The 20059-nt window shown below is 37.6% G+C and overlaps 2 protein-coding genes across 10 annotated transcripts in view; one reads left to right on the top strand and one right to left on the bottom strand.

Annotated features, from left to right (window-relative positions):
• Positions 1 to 1079, bottom strand: part of LOC126213285 (zinc finger protein 665-like) — a 115413-nt gene extending 114334 nt beyond the window's left edge. For 3 of the 7 annotated variants that reach the window (XM_049940952.1, XM_049940946.1, XM_049940951.1), the window contains exon 1: positions 1007 to 1079. The gene's annotated coding sequence lies outside the window, so the exon portion shown is untranslated. Of the gene's footprint in view, positions 1 to 524; positions 725 to 817; positions 863 to 934; positions 948 to 1006 lie in introns of those variants that run through there. The other 4 variants (XM_049940948.1, XM_049940947.1, XM_049940949.1 and 1 more) reach the window with 4 other exon arrangements.
• A 16-nt stretch (positions 1080 to 1095) lies between these two features.
• Positions 1096 to 20059, top strand: part of LOC126213286 (uncharacterized) — a 292020-nt gene continuing 273056 nt past the window's right edge. For all 3 annotated transcript variants that reach the window (XR_007541132.1, XR_007541131.1, XM_049940953.1), the window contains exon 1: positions 1096 to 1163. The gene's annotated coding sequence lies outside the window, so the exon portion shown is untranslated. The remainder of the gene's footprint in view (positions 1164 to 20059) is intronic.

Raw genomic sequence — 20059 nt, forward strand, 5'->3', positions numbered from 1 at the left:
AGACTGCACATTGCAATGTGGAAGTTCTCATTCTTGATTACCATCAAGATTAAACATTGGTTAGCATTTTCTAACAAAACTGATTTACTGAAACGACTTCATACTAACTGTAAATATGATGAATGCTCTATTGAGTTCTGATGACATGTAATGCTTTATGTTAGACAGATTATAGTTAATCTGTGCCTAGTATCTTGCCAGTTCGTAAATGATGTTACAGTACTCTTATACAGAACTCCATTAAAACCCACAAACTACAACAAACTGGTATTTACATATGGTTACACGAATACTAGCGACACGAATAATCAAAGCACAGTGAAAACTAACAAAATGCAAGAGAATTGCAGCATTTCCTTTCATGCGAACATACTCAAACCATGAAATGAAATGAAATGTGGGCACTTTAAAAAATTCTTACGTTAGCCCTAAAATCTGGAGCCGCTATATGTCTACATCACATCACAGAAAATTATCATCACAATCATTAGTACTGCTAAGTAAGTCAAAATAACCGTACTAACATGGACAACCTTTGAATTTCACTGTCCGCCTTTTCTCGTTAGCCACGAAGTATATGAGGAGATTACTTCGTAGACAAACTGCTCCTGACAGCACGTCACACACTCAGCCGTTTCTTTTACGAAGATACACGTAGCGATTTTACCGGTCAGGCCAAAAACAAGCACAAACAACTCAGGTATTTAGTTGTTATGAACATAACCTGAAAAATTACAACATTCACACACCGTCACCAAGCACACTATAGGTGATGTGATCACAATTAAATACAGAATAAAATCTCATCCTTATGTACCCATTAAAAATTAAAACATAAAAAAGACAGCATCCTCAAACAGCAGGGTCATCACAAGATATTCGCTAACTATTACGCTCATCAAACTCAATTGTTACTGTGATCGAAATTAAGTACCATGTTAATTTACTTCCGAAACACATTTCTTCAGTTATTCTTGTTTGCAGTTTATAAACGCTTATAAGTTACCTGGAGAATGTCACACAAATTTCCACAACACCACGAAGTTGCTGCTGACTACACAGTACACGAAGGGTGACAGTATCGCAGAACCACCAGATGCATTCAAAACCAGCGTGAATCTTGTCGCTCGTGTGGCAAACAGCAGAATTTTACGTCTTTTTCAGTGAGTGTTACGAGATATGTAATTAATAGTTTTTTCTGTATTTTCTATAGTATTTGCGTGCATTAGTGTGAAATAGACTTGATAAACTGAAGGTTTCAGTTTTCATTTGCGTCTGAATAGGAAAAGCGAAGGACAGCTTCGCGTGTACGCAGACGTTTGTTTACATTCTTAAATTGTTAAATGCGCGGAATCATCAATTAAGTAGTGCACAATACTCAGTATTTACGTTTATTAGTGTCATTTACACTCGATACATTGAAGATAGCAGTTTATATACATTTTATTAGGTCATTTTTCGCGTGTACGTGAACGTTTGTTTACATTATAAATACGAGGGTTAATCAGTTTAAGTTACTGTTGGATGCTCAGTATTCACGCTTATTAGTGTCATTTAGGCTCGTTACATTGAAGGTAGCAGTTTATATACATTTTATTAGGAAAAGTGATACTGACGGTGAACTCTAACGCCACTTGCATACGTTTGACTAGCGCAACCTGCGAGCGTTAACAGTTAAGTAGACGTAAAATACGTGGTAAATTAGTGTTACACTAAAATGTTTGAGTAAATCAATGTTACAATAAAACTTCTGAGCCCTTCTTACATACGGGTTAATTAGCAGAAAGCTAATACTCTCCTCGCCGTCTGCTTATTTTCCTTAGTTTTCGTGTACTGTGAGCCTATGGGTTCCTATAAAGTATAAAGTATTTGTGCTTTTCATTCTGAACTCTTATTGTTAGCTAAAGGTTTTGTTTTGTACCTGCATCTGTCAGTGTACAATACTCAGTATTTACGTTTATTTGTGTCATTTCGACTCAATACATTGAATGTAGCCGTTTTTATAGTTTTATTAGGTAATTTTCGCGTGTATGTAAACGTTTGTTTACACTGTAAATGCGAGGGATAACAAGTAGGTGTAGTTTACCGCTGGTTACTGTTTAACATTTATAAATAACATTCACTATATAGCCCCTAGCAGTATACTGTAGGTCACTGTTTTTTCCTGTAGTATCCACTTGATAGCCCCTAGCATCAAAATAAGCACCAGATCTAGCTTCTACCATAAATTTTTATTGTTTTTCATTGTTGAGTGTCCTTTCTGCCACCTGGAGTGTAGTTGTTAACCTTGTGTGGCAGTAGGTTTCCTTGTTTCTTATACTAAATCACATATTAGCTAGATGGATAGGGACTGTGTCTGTTGTGTGCGGATGCAGGAGGAGTTAGCCACAGCCCAAAATGCAGCTGGAAGCTTTGTTGGCGACAGTCAACTGGCTCCAGAGTACCACCTTGAGGTGCGGTGGGGATGGGGTGCCTGGGGCAGCCTTTGCTGTACTAGATGTGTGGGGAGGGGGGCGGGTGAGAGATGTCACAGCTCTCTGTCACTGAGCCGACCTACACTAGTAACAGAAAACTGTTTATTTGCTGCCATTAATCATCAATGAGGAAAGAAGTCAACAAAGCTAACTCAAAAACTTCATAAAAAGACTGAAAGCATTACATGGAAAAATATCCTAAATGTAAAACCAAAATGAACTCCCAACACTGAAAAGATAGTCAACAAAAATGTAATAAAGGAGAAATTTTTAAAAAGAAAATCTGAAACTAAATGCAATGTGTCATTTCTTATTAATGTGCTCTATTTGTATGTATACAGTCAATTGAATAAAGTTGAAAAAAGGTTCAAGTCATGACTGTGATACAAATTTTAATTAATTTCTTCAGCTTCTATCATTATTAAAGATAAAGCTGAGACTCGTACACCTCAAGGAAACTTTAAAACCATCAGTTCATGAAATGAAAGAAAATGATCTGTTTTATGCCCAATTGTGCAATAAAATCTTCAAAGAAATGTAAATCCAAGTGTATGAAATATCTTTATTGATTTATGAATATTTCAATACCATAAACAGAGGATCATTTATAATTTTTGTCTGTCTGATGCAGTGTATGCGGTACTTTCACTCCTGTGCACTTCACACGTGTAAAACAGACATCAAGGGACTCCAAACCTCCTGTTTGTGTATTAGTCAGTACAGTATAACATGAAGAATGACAGAGAGCTTGGATCATTCCCTGGCTGATTGCTGTGTCCTCAGGATAAGTCTTCAAATGCATGATTAAGTGGACTAAAATGATTTTTTTTCTAGTCAAATTTGTCACCACCCTTTCTTCCTCGGACAGACTATCAATTACATCTTGTAGACACAAGACTACATGTTACACTTGTTGAGGTACATGACTTCAAGACTGTCATGGTCAGAATCTGTGGAGGAGGTACCACTTGTATCAACATCGAATAATTCATCCCCACTGTCATGCTTCATATCTTCATAATTCCTTACTCAATAGAATGGAACAACAACAACATATTCAATAGAAGGGCTGAAGATAAAAACATTTGGATCAACAGAGGCGTCTGATCCCACCTGTCGGCTTTGATCCGTGACGTAAGGATGTTGTGGTGTGTGACGTCATGACGGTGCGGAGTTTAGTTTATGAGTGTGTTGTGTTTGTAGCTGTCGTCTTGTTGCAGTTGGAGGTGTCCTCAAGTGGCGTGTGTATTGTCCACATATTATGTGGTGTATTGGGTTCATTTGGTTATCACTGCTTGAAGTGTGCATTTATCGGTCATGACTGTTATAGAAGAACAGAAATTGGTTTCAGTGAGTTAAGAATTAAGTTTGTGTTGTGTTTGTTATTGTGGTGTCATTTGCTGTTTGTCGAGTGGTAAGTCGTTTAATTTAATTTGGGCTTCTTTTGTTTGGTATGGATATGTCTTCTAAGTTTAATTGGGTTAAGGTTGAGGGAGAGGGGGGGCTGGTTTGTTTTGGATGTGTTTTTGTTTGTTTGTTTGGCAGAGTTGGGGGGATTGGGGTTGCTGACCTAGTATGTAGCGCTGGAACTTTTTTGTGGTAAGTAGCCATTTTTTTGGATCTATTGTTTGCATGTTATGATGATTGGGGGTCGACAGCAGCGTCCGATCCCATGTGTCGGCTTTGACCCGTGACATAAGGGTGTTGTCGTGTGTGACGTCATGACGGCGCGGAGTTTGGTTTGAGTGTGGCTGTCTCCAGTTCTGTTTTATCTTACTTTATTTACTTTTCTGATCTGTTCGTTCTATCTCGTGAGATTTTTTTTTAAATTTAAAAACACTTGTTACTTATTTTAATTATCTGTTTCCTCCAATTTCTGTTTTAGTTTATTATATTCATCTTTCTGATCAGTTCGTTCTATCCCATGAGATTTTTTTTTAAAAAGACAAAAAACACTAATCAGCTACTGAAGCAACTTTATCTTCTGTGGGTTGCAGGGGTTATGACCCCTGGGGAGGTGGGTGGGTATTCATGCATGGCTGTCTTCACTTACACGTTGTAGCTACGCAAGGCGTCCATTTCCCACACTTGTCCCGTTTGTGTCATTAGGCTTCTTGTGGAAAGTGTGTGTGTTTGTTTTTGTTTCCGCCATATTTGTGACGTCATGGGTCAAAGCAGACGGGCGGGATCGGACGCTTCCGTAATCCCAAACATTTTTATTCTAATCTTGATTAACAGTAAGATGAAGTAAAATTGAATGCAGTGAAATAATATCGTAGTAGACACAGTACTACTACTACTACCAACTTAGTAGCCAGAACTGTGAGAAACTGCTAAAAAATAGGTTCAAAGCTCTATTGTGGACTTAAATACATGAACAGTACACAGCTGACTGCGAAGTTGCACATTTATACTTGTCATTACTGGTCAGGGGGCAGCAGGATGGCTTAAGTTAACTCATCAATAGCGCTCAAGGAAAACCCACAAGCTGTGCTTAAACTCGTCAAAAGTACCTGGTGACCGGCAGAACATGAAGACAGTACTCAACAACAACAGTTAAAGGACTAAGGACAGATGAGACAGTGGTTGGCCAAGAAATTTATTTGGAGGGTAGGCCCTGAAATTGTCATTTTGTATATAGCTCAGTTGGTCAGTTTCATACTGCATCATGCCCAAAAACAAATGTGTCCATTCATAGTAGTGAATCATATTAAAAAAAACTGTGTTAATAAAAACCAAGTTAAGGAAAAACTGTAGTGTCCTACGTTTTCAAACCAAGCATCACAAGAAGTGAACCAAGTATGGCTTATCCCTGGACAATAAGAATAACAATAAAGATGATGATGATGATGATGCAGTATTCCACATTAATATTAAAGGAAATAATTTTCAACAGACAAAACATCATGCTGCGTTAACTGAAGCCTGTGTCATTCGAAGGAATTAATTAATTCATTGTACATGTGCTATGCCAATCAACGATATCAATTCATTTTGAAATGTGAATTGACTACCTAGTATCTGTTAATGAGCAACTTTGGTGGCAACCACTGAACAATGCAACTAGCTGATAGTAATAATTTGAATCTAAGCTTGCTTGCTAAAGAGACTTGATTTTGTAACCCCAAATACAGACTCACATAAGTGCCAAGAGTGGACATTATCAACAAATATTGACTGCAATATCAGACAGTTCTGTGTCTCCTCGCTTTCACGTAGTGAAGAATTCTGCCTCGGCATAGAAGAAGAACATTACAATTTCGCTGACCTTGGAAGTGCCAGTAGGTAGCAGTAAGAAGTTTGACAGCCAGAAACCACACTTTTGAGAGTAGGTGTTCGCTGATGAGACTTGTGTTCTGGAATAAGTTCATCAATCTGTTTCCGTTTGATCTTGCAATTTCTCTTATTTTGTGTACAGCTGATTGCCAGTTTTTGGTTGCCATTTTCACTGGCATTTGTGTGTCTCAAGTACCATGTGCTCCCTTTGTTAAGTTTGTGGTTTCTGATAAATACGAGTAGAGTTTTGTGTGGATTTATTTTGGGCCTTGCCACTTTTTCAACATTTTGGAGGGCTCTTGTATTCTTGGAAAGTCTGTCTTGTCTTTATGAAGGATCCTATGTTGTCAGTGTAAGCTTTACATTTCACTGTAGTGCCGCGCAACTTGATTCTGGTGATGGTGTTGCTTTTCCGCTGCAGGGGATCCAGGGCCATTGCAAATAATGTCACCGAGAGTGGCCAGCCTTGTCTCACCGACCTCTGAACATCCATCAGTTTTGTGTTACGGCCGTTTATTTATGGCCTGGAGGCGGTGCTCTTAAGTATATTCATTATTATTCAGATGAAAGAGTATCCAGGCATAGTTTTTCTATAATCTTGTAAAGATAGCCGTGCTTCACTCCAGTGAAGGCCTTATCAAAGTCCATCGGCACAATCGCAGTGTCGAATTTGTTTACTGCTGTAATGCCCATGACTTCTCTATATTCGGCTAAAGCCTCATAGGTGGCCCTTCTGGGCATGGCACGTCTCGTGAGGGTGTATCATTTTCTTCATCAGCACTTTTAATTTGTCTGCCATGCATTGTGCTGCTATATTGTAGTCAGTGTGATATGTCTGTAATCCTCTATTTTTCACAATGCTGCTTTCTTTAGCATTAAGATAGTGTGTTACTTTTTGAAATCTTCTGGTATTTTCTGACCACCAATCACATCATTTATGACTGGTAAAGATGTCCCTGACGATATCCCAGTACATATGGTAGAATTAAATGGAAATCCCATGTATCCCGGCGATTTTCCAGCTGTGCTGGATTTATCGGTGGTATGGACATCATCTTTTTCCATACTTCTTTCCAGGTTCAATTTGTCTTTGTCTGTCAGAATGACATGCAAGATCTATAGGAGAACATTTGGATGAGGTATTTATGTACCTGCTCCAGGATTTCTGGTGTTGCTGTTGTGTTGTGTGCACCAGAAAGTACTTCTGTTGAAGAGTCTCGATCTAAGATAAAACATGCTGTACCCTGTTTACATAGAAAACATCAACCCAGTCACATATGTTGTCTGATACCCATATCACCATACTTTTGATAATAAACATTGGTGCAGTATTAAGTCGAATTGTTTTTATAAATCAGGAAATATTCCATCTACCTTATTCCCTCAATATTTGTCTTTGAGGATGGTATGTGGAGTAAAACAAATAAATAAATACAAAAAAAGTGTAGGGGGGTGTTGTGTGATGGAGGTTTTCAGAATTCGTGCTTGTTGGTTTGGGGAGGTCATTCTGCTTGAAATAACTGTAAATATTTGTAGAGCTGTTATACCTCAACAGCATCTGAGTGTTGGTCCATAGGTTCAAGCGATTGCCACAGTATATCTCTTTTTTATTTTTAAAACCAGTTTTAATATAATATTTGAGTTTCCTTTAATACATGTAGCATTTTTAATTTTCTTATTTGCTATAAAGGCTACACTTGTATTTACTTCCACTCTTTTCATCTGTAATAAAACATACGGCATGATTTTAATTCCATTTGGTCTGGATTTTTTCAATGCTTCTGATAACCTTTCTACATATTATTTGGTCTTAATTAACTCCTCTTGCAACTCCACTAACCTAGATCGTGATCCCAGAGTTCTGCAGTTTATTGTCACTGTTTAAGAAGTTGTAGAGACATTTGTGTTTCTAAGGCCCAAGTGATCAAATGCAGAAGTAGCTGTATGTGCCCTATGGTCTGAGGCTATTGCCCGAGTTTCCTAAGTACAATTTTATATATTCACTATTACCCATTCTGTATAAGAGTATAACTCTTGATTCTTTAGATACTTTGGAAAGTTGAGGCGAAATTGACGTAAGATAGCATTTATACTGTGCATGCTTTTAGTGATGACATAGCATCACGCTCAAATCTTAACGACTTTTTTTTCCATTTATGGACTTCTTTTTTACTTTCTGCTCTGTTGTGGTTAATATAAAATTAATACCAGACCTAAAATTTTGACAGAGTTAAGTCTCTTCTTGGAAAGTTTTGTGTTGAAATTTCAATGCAAGCGAGAAAAATTTTATTTTCTACCAGTTATAAATTTTCTCTAGATTGTTTATTAATGTACCATAAACCTTGTTATAATGTTGTATTTTTTATCTTATCTTGTGTCCTGTCTTACATTTGTAACTTATTTTACGTATATACTCCTCTACTTCATTGTGTGCAGTAGTCTGTTACATAATATCTTACTTATTGATAGTAGTAGTTCCTTTTACCCTATTAATAATTGTTTCACCTCTCCATTCATTTGTTATTTCAAAATAACTTCTTTCTCTTATAATCTCATTTTAAGGGTTTCAGAGTCTTACATGCTCACAGATTTGTTTTGTTACATTACTGATTAACAGAAAATTACTTCTGAAATGTTCACTTTCTATACAGAATGATTCATATTTTGTGTACATGGTTTGAGTTACACTAAAACAAACAGAGTAGTGTCAGAAATTTGACCCCATGTTACTTCTAGAGTAACTGAAAAAAGGTAGATGAAATATCTCATGTATAAAATTTACTCTGTGAGCTATTGATTGATACTGTTTTTGGAGATAGCAATATTATGTAGATCAAAATATGGAGTGACATATGTACCAGGCACATCAATGCTGCCCCTAATGCATTGTGTGCGTGCTGTGGTGCCAGTGATGAAAATGAAGTAGCGAGGCATGTCATTATTGAGAAATAGCATCTCATATGAAATGGCAGTCAATTAGATACATTGTCATGATGGTTTTTCAGTCTAGTAGGCAACCTGATAAGAAAACTATGAATAATTATGCTGGAAAAATCAAAATGGTTATTATACAGGGTGTTACAAAAAGGTACGGCCAAACTTTCAGGAAATATTCCTCACATACAAAGGAAGAAAATATGTTATGTCCGGAAACACTTAATTTCCATGTTAGAGCTCATTTTATTACTTCTCTTCAAATCACATTAATCATGGAATGGAAACACACAGCACAAGAACGTACCAGCGTGACTTCAAACACTTTGTTACAGGAAATGTTAAAAATGTTCTCCATTAGCGAGGATACATGCATCAACCCTCCGTCGCATGGAATCCCTGATGCGCTGTTGCAGCCCTGGAGAATGGCGTATTCTATCACAGCCATCCACAATACGAGCATGAAGAGTCTCTACATTTGGTACCGGGGTAGCGTAGGCAAGAGCTTTCAAATGCCCCCGTAAATGTAAGTCAAGAGGGTTGAGGTCAGGAGAGCGTGGAGGCCATGGAATTGGTCCGCCTCTACCAATGCATCGGTCACCGAATCTGTTGTTGAGAAGCGTACGAACACTTCGACTGAAATGTGCAGGAGCTCCATCGTGCATGAACCACATGTTGTGTCGTACTTGTAAAGGCACATGTTCTAGCAGCACAGGTAGAATATCCCGTATGAAATCATGGCGGTGAATTGAGGAAGTACAGTACATACTGACGAAACTAAAATGAGCTCTAACATGGAAATTAAGCATTCCCGGACACATGTCCACATAACATCTTTTCTTTATTTGTGTGTGAGGAATGTTTCCTGAAAGTTTGGCCGTACCTTTTCGTAACACCCTGTATAACCTGCTCTCCTATTATAAGGCCTTAGTATCATGATTATGGTGATAGTTTTCTGCTTCATACAAAAGGTGAAAAGGAAAGGATTAAAAGGAAAAAAGATAAAAACGAGTCATTCCATGTCAGATAAACACAGAAAAGTACAATTTTCAACCTGACCTATTTCAATATTCATGAAATTTGGTGTGTTTATTGCTTATGACAAGAGAATAAAAAATAACAAATTACAGAATTTTAGCACAAGTAAGACAGGAGTAATGGCCACTTGAAGCTCTAAAAATGTGCTGATAATTCAACAAGTACTGCTGACAAAAACAGCTGAAATTTCCATTGTAATAAAGACACAAGAGTGAACCAGGTAATTTTGGAAAGGCCTTGAAACAAGCTTTTCAGTGATATGTGAGATTGCCATAGTTGAAGAATGTACACAATTAACGTCAGTGACCTTGACCTTTGACCTTTAATATTGAAAAACATGCCACCTATGAAACTGATGAAACAATATATTTTCTTCTTCATGTTACACTGTACAACAGTAAAAAGTCTAGTTGGGGTGATAATGGGTTTATGAGGTATAAATTAATACATACAGGAATGTGTTGTTCATGTAAAATAAATTGTGTTCAGAGTCTGACAATATGACACAAAGCACTGAAAAACTTGTTTATTGTTAAAAAGGTGGTGGTCTAACAATGCACTGGAAGGTAACAATGTAGGCGGGCCATTAACAACCTAACAAGTATTGGATGGTAGCGTGCCTGCAACGTGTACACAGATAGTTGCTGCAATAGATCTTGTGTGTTGAAATTATACAAATCCACCTGGAGATGAAGTTTGAGATGATCATGTATTGCTGTAACCCATTCAGGAAAGATGGACACAGCAGATGTAAGAAAAATCTATGTAAAGTGCAAATGCGGATGATTAGTGGCATAATGACAGATTACAAAATATGTGGTAAATGTAGAAAAAAATTAACTCAGGGACAAGGGTGGGTGGCCGACCCAGCTACATTGAAACATGTGGAAACCACGAACATGTATTGCTCCTCAGATGAGTCACACATCTGCAGCCCCAAAAGTTGCTTTAGATGCATTAAATGATAGTTTGTTATCTCTTGGCAAATCCCCAGTGAAAAATAACAGACTGGAAAAGAAAACATATGTGCAGAAAAACATTGAGCAAGTTCTGAGTTATTGCAAAGTAAATACATACCTAGTGTGGAAAAAATGCAGATTATGAAACAAATGTTGAATTTGAAATGGTAAAGCAATTGAAAGAGAAATTCAGTACCAGCACCGCAGACAGTGAGAAGATGCAGATGCTGACACATCTTCTGGAAAGTTGGAGCTTTCGAAGGATTGAAAATGAATTTGGATCCTCTAACTATTTAGTGAGAAAAGCAAAACAAATGTGGTATCTTAGAGAATCCCAAGCCAAGACCTACATGTGTCTTAAGTGAACAATTGTGAATGGTGTCATATTCTACAACAGACATAATAAGCCACTATTTGCCTGGGAAGAAGGATTTTGTTTCTGTTAATGAGCAGGGTTTCAGGGTTCATACACAAAAATGACTAGTGTTGGGAAACCTGCATTAACTGTATCAGGCATTCAAAGATGAAAACCCAGGACTGAAGATAGGACTATTGAAATTCTGCCACTTGTGACCCAAGAACTGTGTTTTGGCTGGTGCAGGTAGAGTACCATAGCTGGTAGATGCGCAGACAATGGGGCAAGTGTGGGGAGATCAGTGGTGGTGGGGCTCTGGGCAGGCACTGTAGGGTAAATAATGAGTGCTGGAGGGCAAGTGCTATTCTAAACTGAAGCCTACACTCACATATTTTGTAAATATTAAGAGGGGCCCCTCATGCCCACATTTTCATGGTGCCTATTCAAAAAGATCTGTCACGTCTTCTGTGGTTAGTATCCAAAAAGAATTCCACCGAAAATACAACGATTAATTTTCTCCTTGTTTGTTAACCATTTGTAACTTTCAGAGAAGTGTCATGAATGGGGAATTTTGAGGAAAACCTACACATTTCTCTTGTTTCCATTTTAAAATGTGCTTCTTTTGCCAAAACTCATCAGAGTTTACACAGTCTAACCTCACTAACGTGTTGTGCAGACGCAGTTGTGAGAGAATCCTTACACAGTGGTTCATTAAATTTATCAAGAGAGGAACAGGTGAAAACTAAGGTGAGCAGTTTATGAAAAAGCACTTCCACAGTATGAAATAAACAAGTAATGAGTTCATTTATGTTGTTCCAAAGCCCATACCATTTCTTGCTTCACCAGCTGTTGATGGCTCTTAAAAATAACATTCCTTCACTGGAAATGTCTGTAGTTAATGGAACAATATGGTAGATAATGAAGAATTACATAATAACCGTATGGCAAAATACTCTCCTGTTTGTGTGCTGTCGTTTGTCAAACTCTCATTTTGATATCTCAAACCATTTATGAAATATGAGGAATGTTCTGGATATATCACCTTAGCTTTATTGCTGGCACTGTGTGACCACAAATGAGTATGCTACGTCAGATCAATTTTCTCGAGATTGGTGACAATTACAGACCTCCACCAAGTTTAAAGAAAAATTCAATATGTTAGCTAAATTTCAATGCACAGCAACATATTATGTAACATGCACCGATCACAAAGTCATAGCGACACCAATTTTTCATTGCAAACTTTTTCGAATTTCGTGCTGTGTCTTACTTCCACGTAAATATCACAACAATTATGACCAGTAATGAAATGTTGGGCACCTCATAATGAACCTGACATATAAAGCTGCAAGTAAAGCAAAAATTATTTTTTTAGCAAATAGTTTCTGTAAAATCATTTTAAAAAAATTGCAGGGCATGTGCCTCGATTATGTCATCACCGACCAGCTGAAAGATCGACGTAGATTGAAAGTTCTTCCAGTAACTGACTGCTAAGAGCTTGACCTAAGGCTTGTATAAATACTGAAACAAATATATTTATCCCAAATGGTAATACTTTAAACTGAAAGTTTATTCCATCATATAAAAATGCTGAGTATGGTTTTGAATTGTCATTTAATCTCATCTGCCAATTGCCAAATCCATCAAACTAAAGTACTTCGCTTCCTCAGAATGTATTAATATTTCATTGATATACACTGATATATCTCCCTCAGTCTCTATATGTCTATGGAAAGTACATGCATGTAGCATGAGGTGAACCCTGTCTGTAACCTTTCGTACTATCAGTAAAGGATTGTTGAAGGCACTTATGCTACATTCTATATCATTATCTGTCATCTTATTAATATCTTCTTGTACTTCAGGTTTTAAATGTATCAATACTGGTTAGGATTAGCAGAAAAATAGTTCTTTATTCTTACATTTAAAATTACATATATGATTGCCTATGACCCCTAGTTTGTTGGAAACATTTTCTCATGGGTACATAAAACATGGTACAATGCTTCCTTTTACATATTAGTTAATAAATCAGACTCGTATGCAATTTTTATGAATGTAAGTGACGTTTATTGTAGCTGATTAACATTTTCTTTCTCCACTACTTTTGTATTATTTACTAAACGGATGTGATTTAGCCTCACATATTTAGTACTTGCTAAGGTGGTGATGTAAATTGTATTCTGTCATGGTGATTGTCCACATTGCACTTCATTGATGATGCATGGAAATCTAAAATCAATTTGTACTTCTTCAACCAATCTACTCCATATAACACCTGAATATTTGTATTAAGTCCACTAATAAAATTCATGTAAATGTAAATGGTCCAATTTTGATAGTTGCTCTTGTTTCCCTTTTAATTAATTTACTCTTTGTACCTTTCACTCTGATAATATATACTCCAGTTAATGGTAGTATTGGGAAAATATCTTTCACTGTACTTAAAGATATTAATTCTTGGGTCAGTCCATATCAAGTGGTCCAGTGTTGGTAGCTTGACCATCTCAGAAGAAACTGATATTCAGTGGGTGAATTCTCCCATGTTTGGTGGACTCTAAATTTTTTTTATTCGTTATCATGTAGAAACAGCATTCATTTTGTTTCGGGCTGCAACCATTCTTTTGCATTTAGAAGCATCATGTTTTTTAAAAAATTATACAGTAAGCAGTTGCCCCAGACCTTTCCAATAAGCATGTAATTCAACGTACACTGGACTATAAATTAAAACCATGATCATCTAACTAAATGTATTTCTTAATATATTTTTAATGGGTCAGATTTATTGGTCACAAATTAAAAAAACTAAATTTTTTAACAGTATTTATCCAAAGAAGTAGTAATTTGTTGGTCTTAATATTTTTGGTGCTATACTACATAGTGTAGTTACTTTTTATGGAGTGTCAATTGTGAGAAGCTTACACTTAAAAAACTTCACTATTTAAAAAAAAAAAAAGATTTTTGAAGTTGTTCATTCTCTGGCCAGCAGTATCTTTGTTAGGGGACCATTTAAAAATCTGAAAATTACACACTTAATAGACCTTTATGATGTAGAACTTCAGTATAAATTTCAACCTTGGGACTCAATGGGAAGATACTAAAAAAAATTGCCAGTATGAGTTGGAAAGACTTTTCATATTGTCGGCAGTATCTGCACTAATAGATAAAGTATATCAGTTACATAATTCAAGCATATATATGATCACTTTTTTTTAAAAAATGAGCCAGCTAATTGCATTGATCTTGTTCTCACCTTATTTGTTTTTACTACATTGTTCATTGAACAACAGATAAGTTTCCTCACTCAGTTTGGGCATTATGTTAAAAGTTCGGCCAGTCGCAGTTGTAAATTCCAGGGGAGACATGTTCTTCAGTACATTTTTAACAGGTGTCCAGGCAAGATCCTTTTCAACTTTAATAAACACGACCCTTTGTCCTGGTAGGTGTAAAATGAAACATGTATATATTGGTTTTTACAATCAGTATTAACAACTTCACCAATCCATCATTGTTCACCATAAAACCATGCCACTATGTCCTTATTTTTAATTGTCAGTGGTACATCTTTTCCACACTGGGGAAGTTCACTATCAGGGAATGTTGATGTGATCTTACACTTCAGCAAGTTGTTTGGCTGAAGTATGAAACAGTGAAAAGATCAGGTGCCTTTAATCTTCTGACAAGTTTTGAATCTTTCCTCCAAGATATTGGTGTAGAGTTCTTGTATTTCCTCACATTTTAAAAACATTGGTAAATCTTTTACCTCTGCTTTACATAATTTAAACATTTCTTGAGGTGTCAAGATTTGGTTCTCTTAGGTCTACAGAAGACTAGATTTTGTGACAGCTTGTTTTGTTGCACCGCCGACTCAATCACATGCATTTTTTCTGAAGCATAATGCAAAAATGTGCCGTTCTGCATCAAATCCATGTCCTTCTCCTGCAAAGGAGATGTTAATAATTCTTTTGTTTTGTTTTTATATTGACTTGTAGCACAGTCAGAGAAGTAGATCAGTTTGTTTATGGAAGTTCTGTCCTGTTTCATCTAGTTTGTTAATTGCAGTTGAAAAGCATGCACTGCTGTAGCATTGTGCTCAGGGTAGTCACTTATGACACAAAAACTGTGATTTTATTTTGACCTTTATAATAGAACACAAATGGATGAATTGTGGGTTCTTTGTTTATCCAGTTGTACTCTTGTACTTCATCTCGAACAATAAAGGAATTGTTTTCTGAATAGTCGGCAAGAACTAAGCACTCAGCTGCCAAGGTTTGCTTTTTGTCTTTCAGAAATTTGTCCTGAACTTTGGCAATAAAATGGTGTAATTCAGGTTTTCAAGGTTTGCTGGTTAACACTCCAAAAAACTCTTTGTGTGGTTTTGTAATTGTCACCATTTCCATTCTGTCTTTATCACCCATTGTTTGTATTGTATATTTTCAGGCATCAAATCATCTTCTGATGCTTCACACACGTCAAGGAAAGCTTGTTTGCCTGGACAGTCTTGACATTTTCACATGATCATACAATTGTTAACAGTTAATAGCCGGCCGCGGTGGTCTCGCGGTTCTAGGCGCGCAGTCCGGAACCGTGAGACTGTTACGGTCGGAGGTTCGAATCCTGGCTCGGGCATGGATGTGTGTGATGTCCTTAGGTTAGTTAGGATTAAGTAGTTCTAAGTTCTAGGGGACTGATGACCACAGCAGTTGAGTCCCATAGTGCTCAGAGCCATTTGAACCATTTGAACAGTTAATATTGCAAATGAGAACTTCCAAAATGGTCAACTCTTTAAGATTAGCGCCATCTGTCATGAACTTTGCATTCTGATGATACAAACAAATTCAAACATTATGGTTATTAGATATTGACTCTAATTAGTCCTCTGTGAGATTATAAAGTTGACCTTTTAATCAAATACGCAGTACACCATATTGCCAGGAACACACATTTTTAGAGACCATTGTTTCAACGGTGTACATAATGAAGATCAAGGAGAAAACATAAACTACTATACATATAACACATCAAAGAGTAAAATATGAATGTTCCCAACACCCCCACAAGTTCTCGAGATGTCAATTCGTGAACTCTGAAAGTTTACCTTTAGGCAGTGCCTTTGTCAAAAAATCTGCTTTCTGCTTATCGGTACTTACAGGTTTCAACTGAATTTTCCTGTTTTAATTAAATGACGAGTATAGTGGTGCCTCACGTCAATGTGTTTTGTTCGAGCGTGATGCACACCATTGTGACTCAGTGCAATGGCACCTCTATTGTCACAGCATACACTTAACTGGTTTTTCGCTATGCGAAACACACAATTCACGAAGCAATCCTTGAAGTTATACCGATTCTTTCGCTGCTGCTGATAGAGCCATATACTCAGCTTCTGTAGTTGATAGAGCGACGGTTTGTTGTCGTTTTGAAGTCCAGGAAACTGCTGTCGCATCACACAAACCTTCAGTTTCCGTTGTTCCACTTTTTCGGAAAGTTATTCCTACATTGACTGTGCCTTTAATGTATCGCATAATTCGTTTGATCGCTTCCCAGTGGATTTTCCAATAATTAGAATTGAATGTACTTAGAACCCCCACAGCATATGCAATGTCCAGTCTTGTGATTTGATCTAAATACAGTAGTGATACTACGGTTTGCTGATAAAGAATGCGATGTAACACAAGGTTATCCTCATCTGTCAATTTAGTTTCACATCTTTGCAGCTTTGAGCCAGGTTCAAATGGATATGCAACCGGATTACAATGTTCCATACCAAATTTCTTGAATATGTTTGCTGCGTATTTGCTTTGATCAATACTAATCGTCCCGTGTTTCCTGTTACATTTTATTCTCATGCCAAGACACCAACTAAGATCACCAAGATCTCTCATCTTAAACTGATTCATTAGTCCTTTCTTCAAGTCTTTCTTCCACCTATTATTTCTATTGGAGAAAATGATCAAGTAGTTCACATAAACAGCTATAATGAGTATATTTTCTTTCTCAATTCTGAAGTAAATGCAAGAATCGTATTCTGGCTTCTTTAGGTTCATTTTATGTCATGTCACATCTAATTTCATATTCCAAATGCTTGACGCCTGTTTTAGACCAAAAATTGCCTTCATCAGCTTGCAAACCTTCATCTCCTTCCCGTTCTTCACGCAGCCTTCAGGTTGACGAATGTGAACTTGTTCATCGAGATCACCATATAGGAACGCAGTTTGAACATCCATATGTTCAATGTCCAGATCAAATTCAGCTGATAAAGCTAACAGGATGCGAAGTGAAGAATGACGAACAACAGGCGAGAACGTTTCATCAAAGTCTATTCCTTGTATTTGGGCATAACCTTTCGCTACAAAACGAGCCTTATAACGTTCAAATTCGCCATTTGACGTTTCTTTCACCTTGAACACCCATTTCGAAATAATTTCCTTCCTGCCTGGTGGTAAATCAGTCAAAGTCCATGTTTCATTTTCAAGTAAAGATTTATATTCATTATCTAAGGATTCATTCCATTTTTCACAGTCACCACAATTCATTGTTTCTTCATACGAATTTGGTTCAGAAATACAAGGAAGACAAGCAAAATCATCATTAAAATATTTAGTATTTGGTTTTCTTTCATGTGATGATTTTCTAATTTCTGGTTGCATTTCTGGCTGTGCAACTTCCATGCGACTATGTACGTTGTTATTTACTGTTTTCTCAGTGTCACTTTGTGTTAATTCAAGATAAACTTCATTTCTGTCAACTTCAGCAGATTGTGTCAGTTCAGTTGCCCCTTCAGTAATTTACTATTATTCAAGCTTCAATAAATATCAGAATACTCGGAATAAATTCGTTTAGGTAAGGACTCTACTGAGGTAAATGAAATTTCCAGAATGAGATTTTCACTCTGCAGTGGAGTGTGCGCTGATATGGAACTTCCTGGCAGATTAAAACTGTGTGCGCCGGGCGAGACTCGAACTCATGACCTTTGCCTTTCGCGGGCAAGTGCTCTACCATCTGAGCTACCGAAGCATGACTCACGCCCAGCCCCCACAGCTTTACTTCTGCCAGTATCTCGCCTCCTACCTTCCAAACTTTACAGAAGCTCTTCTGCGAACCTTGCAGAACTAGCACTCCTGAAAGAAAGGATACTGCGGAGACATGGCTTAGCCACAGCCTGGGAGATGTTTCCAGAATGAGATTTTCACTCTGCAGCAGAGTGTGTGCTGATATGAAACTTCCTGGCAGATTACAACTGTGTGCACCGAGCGAGACTCGAACTCAGGACCTTTGCCTTTCGTGGGAAAGTGCTCTACCATCTGAGCTACTGAAGCACGACTCACACCCGGCCCCCACAGCTTTACTTCTGCCAGTATCTGCACACAGTTTTAATCTGCCAGGAAATTTCATATCAGCGCACACTCTGCTGCAGAGTGAAAATCTCATTCTGGAAACAACCCCCAGGCTGTGGCTAAGCCATGTCTCCGCAGTATCCTTTCTTTCAGGAGTGCTAGTTCTGCAAGGTTCGCAGAAGAGTTTCTGTAAAGTTTGGAAGGTGGGAGAGGAGATACTGGCAGAAGTAAAGCTGTGGGGGCCGGGTGTGAGTCGTGCTTCGGTAGCTCAGATGGTAGAGCACTTGCCCGCGAAAGGCAAAGATCCCGAGTTCGAGTCTCGGTCGGTGCACACAGTTTTAATCTGCCAGGAAGTTTCGTAAATGAAATTGGAAAATTATGGTTAAACACAAAGGTACATTTAACACTTATATTCAACTGATTGAAGAAGGATGGTTCATACTGTGATACACTTCTAAATAAAGTATTTTGCCTGTTGCTGATGTCGAAGGTGGCATGAGGCGGTGCTGCATAATAACATTGCACAGGTACAGCTCTTGATGTACATAGCTCTATCTTCCTCTTGGTGGCGACGATAAAATAGCAAATTTCTGAGCTATTAATTTATTGCTGTACTGCGCCATCATGTAGAACATGTCTGAGCATGTTCACCACTTGCAGGGCAGCTACCGACTGTGTGTGTCACTTGCACGCCAATTCTCACTCGCGCGCCCCACCACCTTTCCCATTCCACCACAGAATGGAGTTCCGTTCTACCTATGATCCCTACACATTTTCATTTTACACTTCTGCTTACAAAAACCCTAAGTATGAACCATCTACAATTGCATGACAGCTCATACATACAAAATTGACATAATTTACAGTTGTACTTGAAATATTACATAATTATTTACAAAATATGTTTTAATACATTTATTCCACCTACATCAAAGAGGTTATTTTTAACAGATAAACTACACTTAACAAAAGCTTACTCTCGTTATAGTATTTGCTTAATTTTTCTCAATTATTACAGAACAAAAAATTTAAAATATACAGATTAATGGCAGTATTATATTTACAATTTTACAATAGCATTACAACTGCCACAGCGTATTTTGGTAATTTGCCGATAGTTGGTGCTAGTCACAAGCATGGTGAGTTGAGGTATGTTGTAGTTTGACAAATGGGAAAGTGAACAGGCATAAATGTCGAATATGGGATACAAAGAATCCACACAAATTCATTGAATTTGAGCATGATTCCCCAAAGGTAAATATTTTTTGTGCCTTGTCACGTCGAAAACTGTACAGGCCATTCTTCTTTGTCGAAAGCACTGTCATTGGGTATTCCTACTTGTACATGTTTCAGCAGAATGGGGCTCCACCCCATTTCCATCTTGAAGTTTGTGGGTACCTGAACACGGAGCTGCTGCATTGGTGGATTGGCCGTGCTACAAAAGGGGACAGCTGTTTCATGAAATAGCCTTCCTGATCACCAGACCTCACTCCATGTGAGTCTTTTCTGTGGGAACACATTAAAGATCTGGTGTATGTACCACCTCTACCACGTGATACAGCAGAGGTCCGGGAGAGAATACGGGAAGCGACTGCCACAGTCGACGATGCCATGCTAGGATGGGTATCGCAAGGTATCAGTTACCATACTGACGTGCTGGGTCTCTCATGGTTCGCATATCAAATGTTT

This window comes from Schistocerca nitens, chromosome 11 (genome assembly GCF_023898315.1).
Source record: "Schistocerca nitens isolate TAMUIC-IGC-003100 chromosome 11, iqSchNite1.1, whole genome shotgun sequence".
In the NCBI taxonomy this organism is placed as follows: Eukaryota; Metazoa; Arthropoda; class Insecta; order Orthoptera; family Acrididae; genus Schistocerca; species Schistocerca nitens.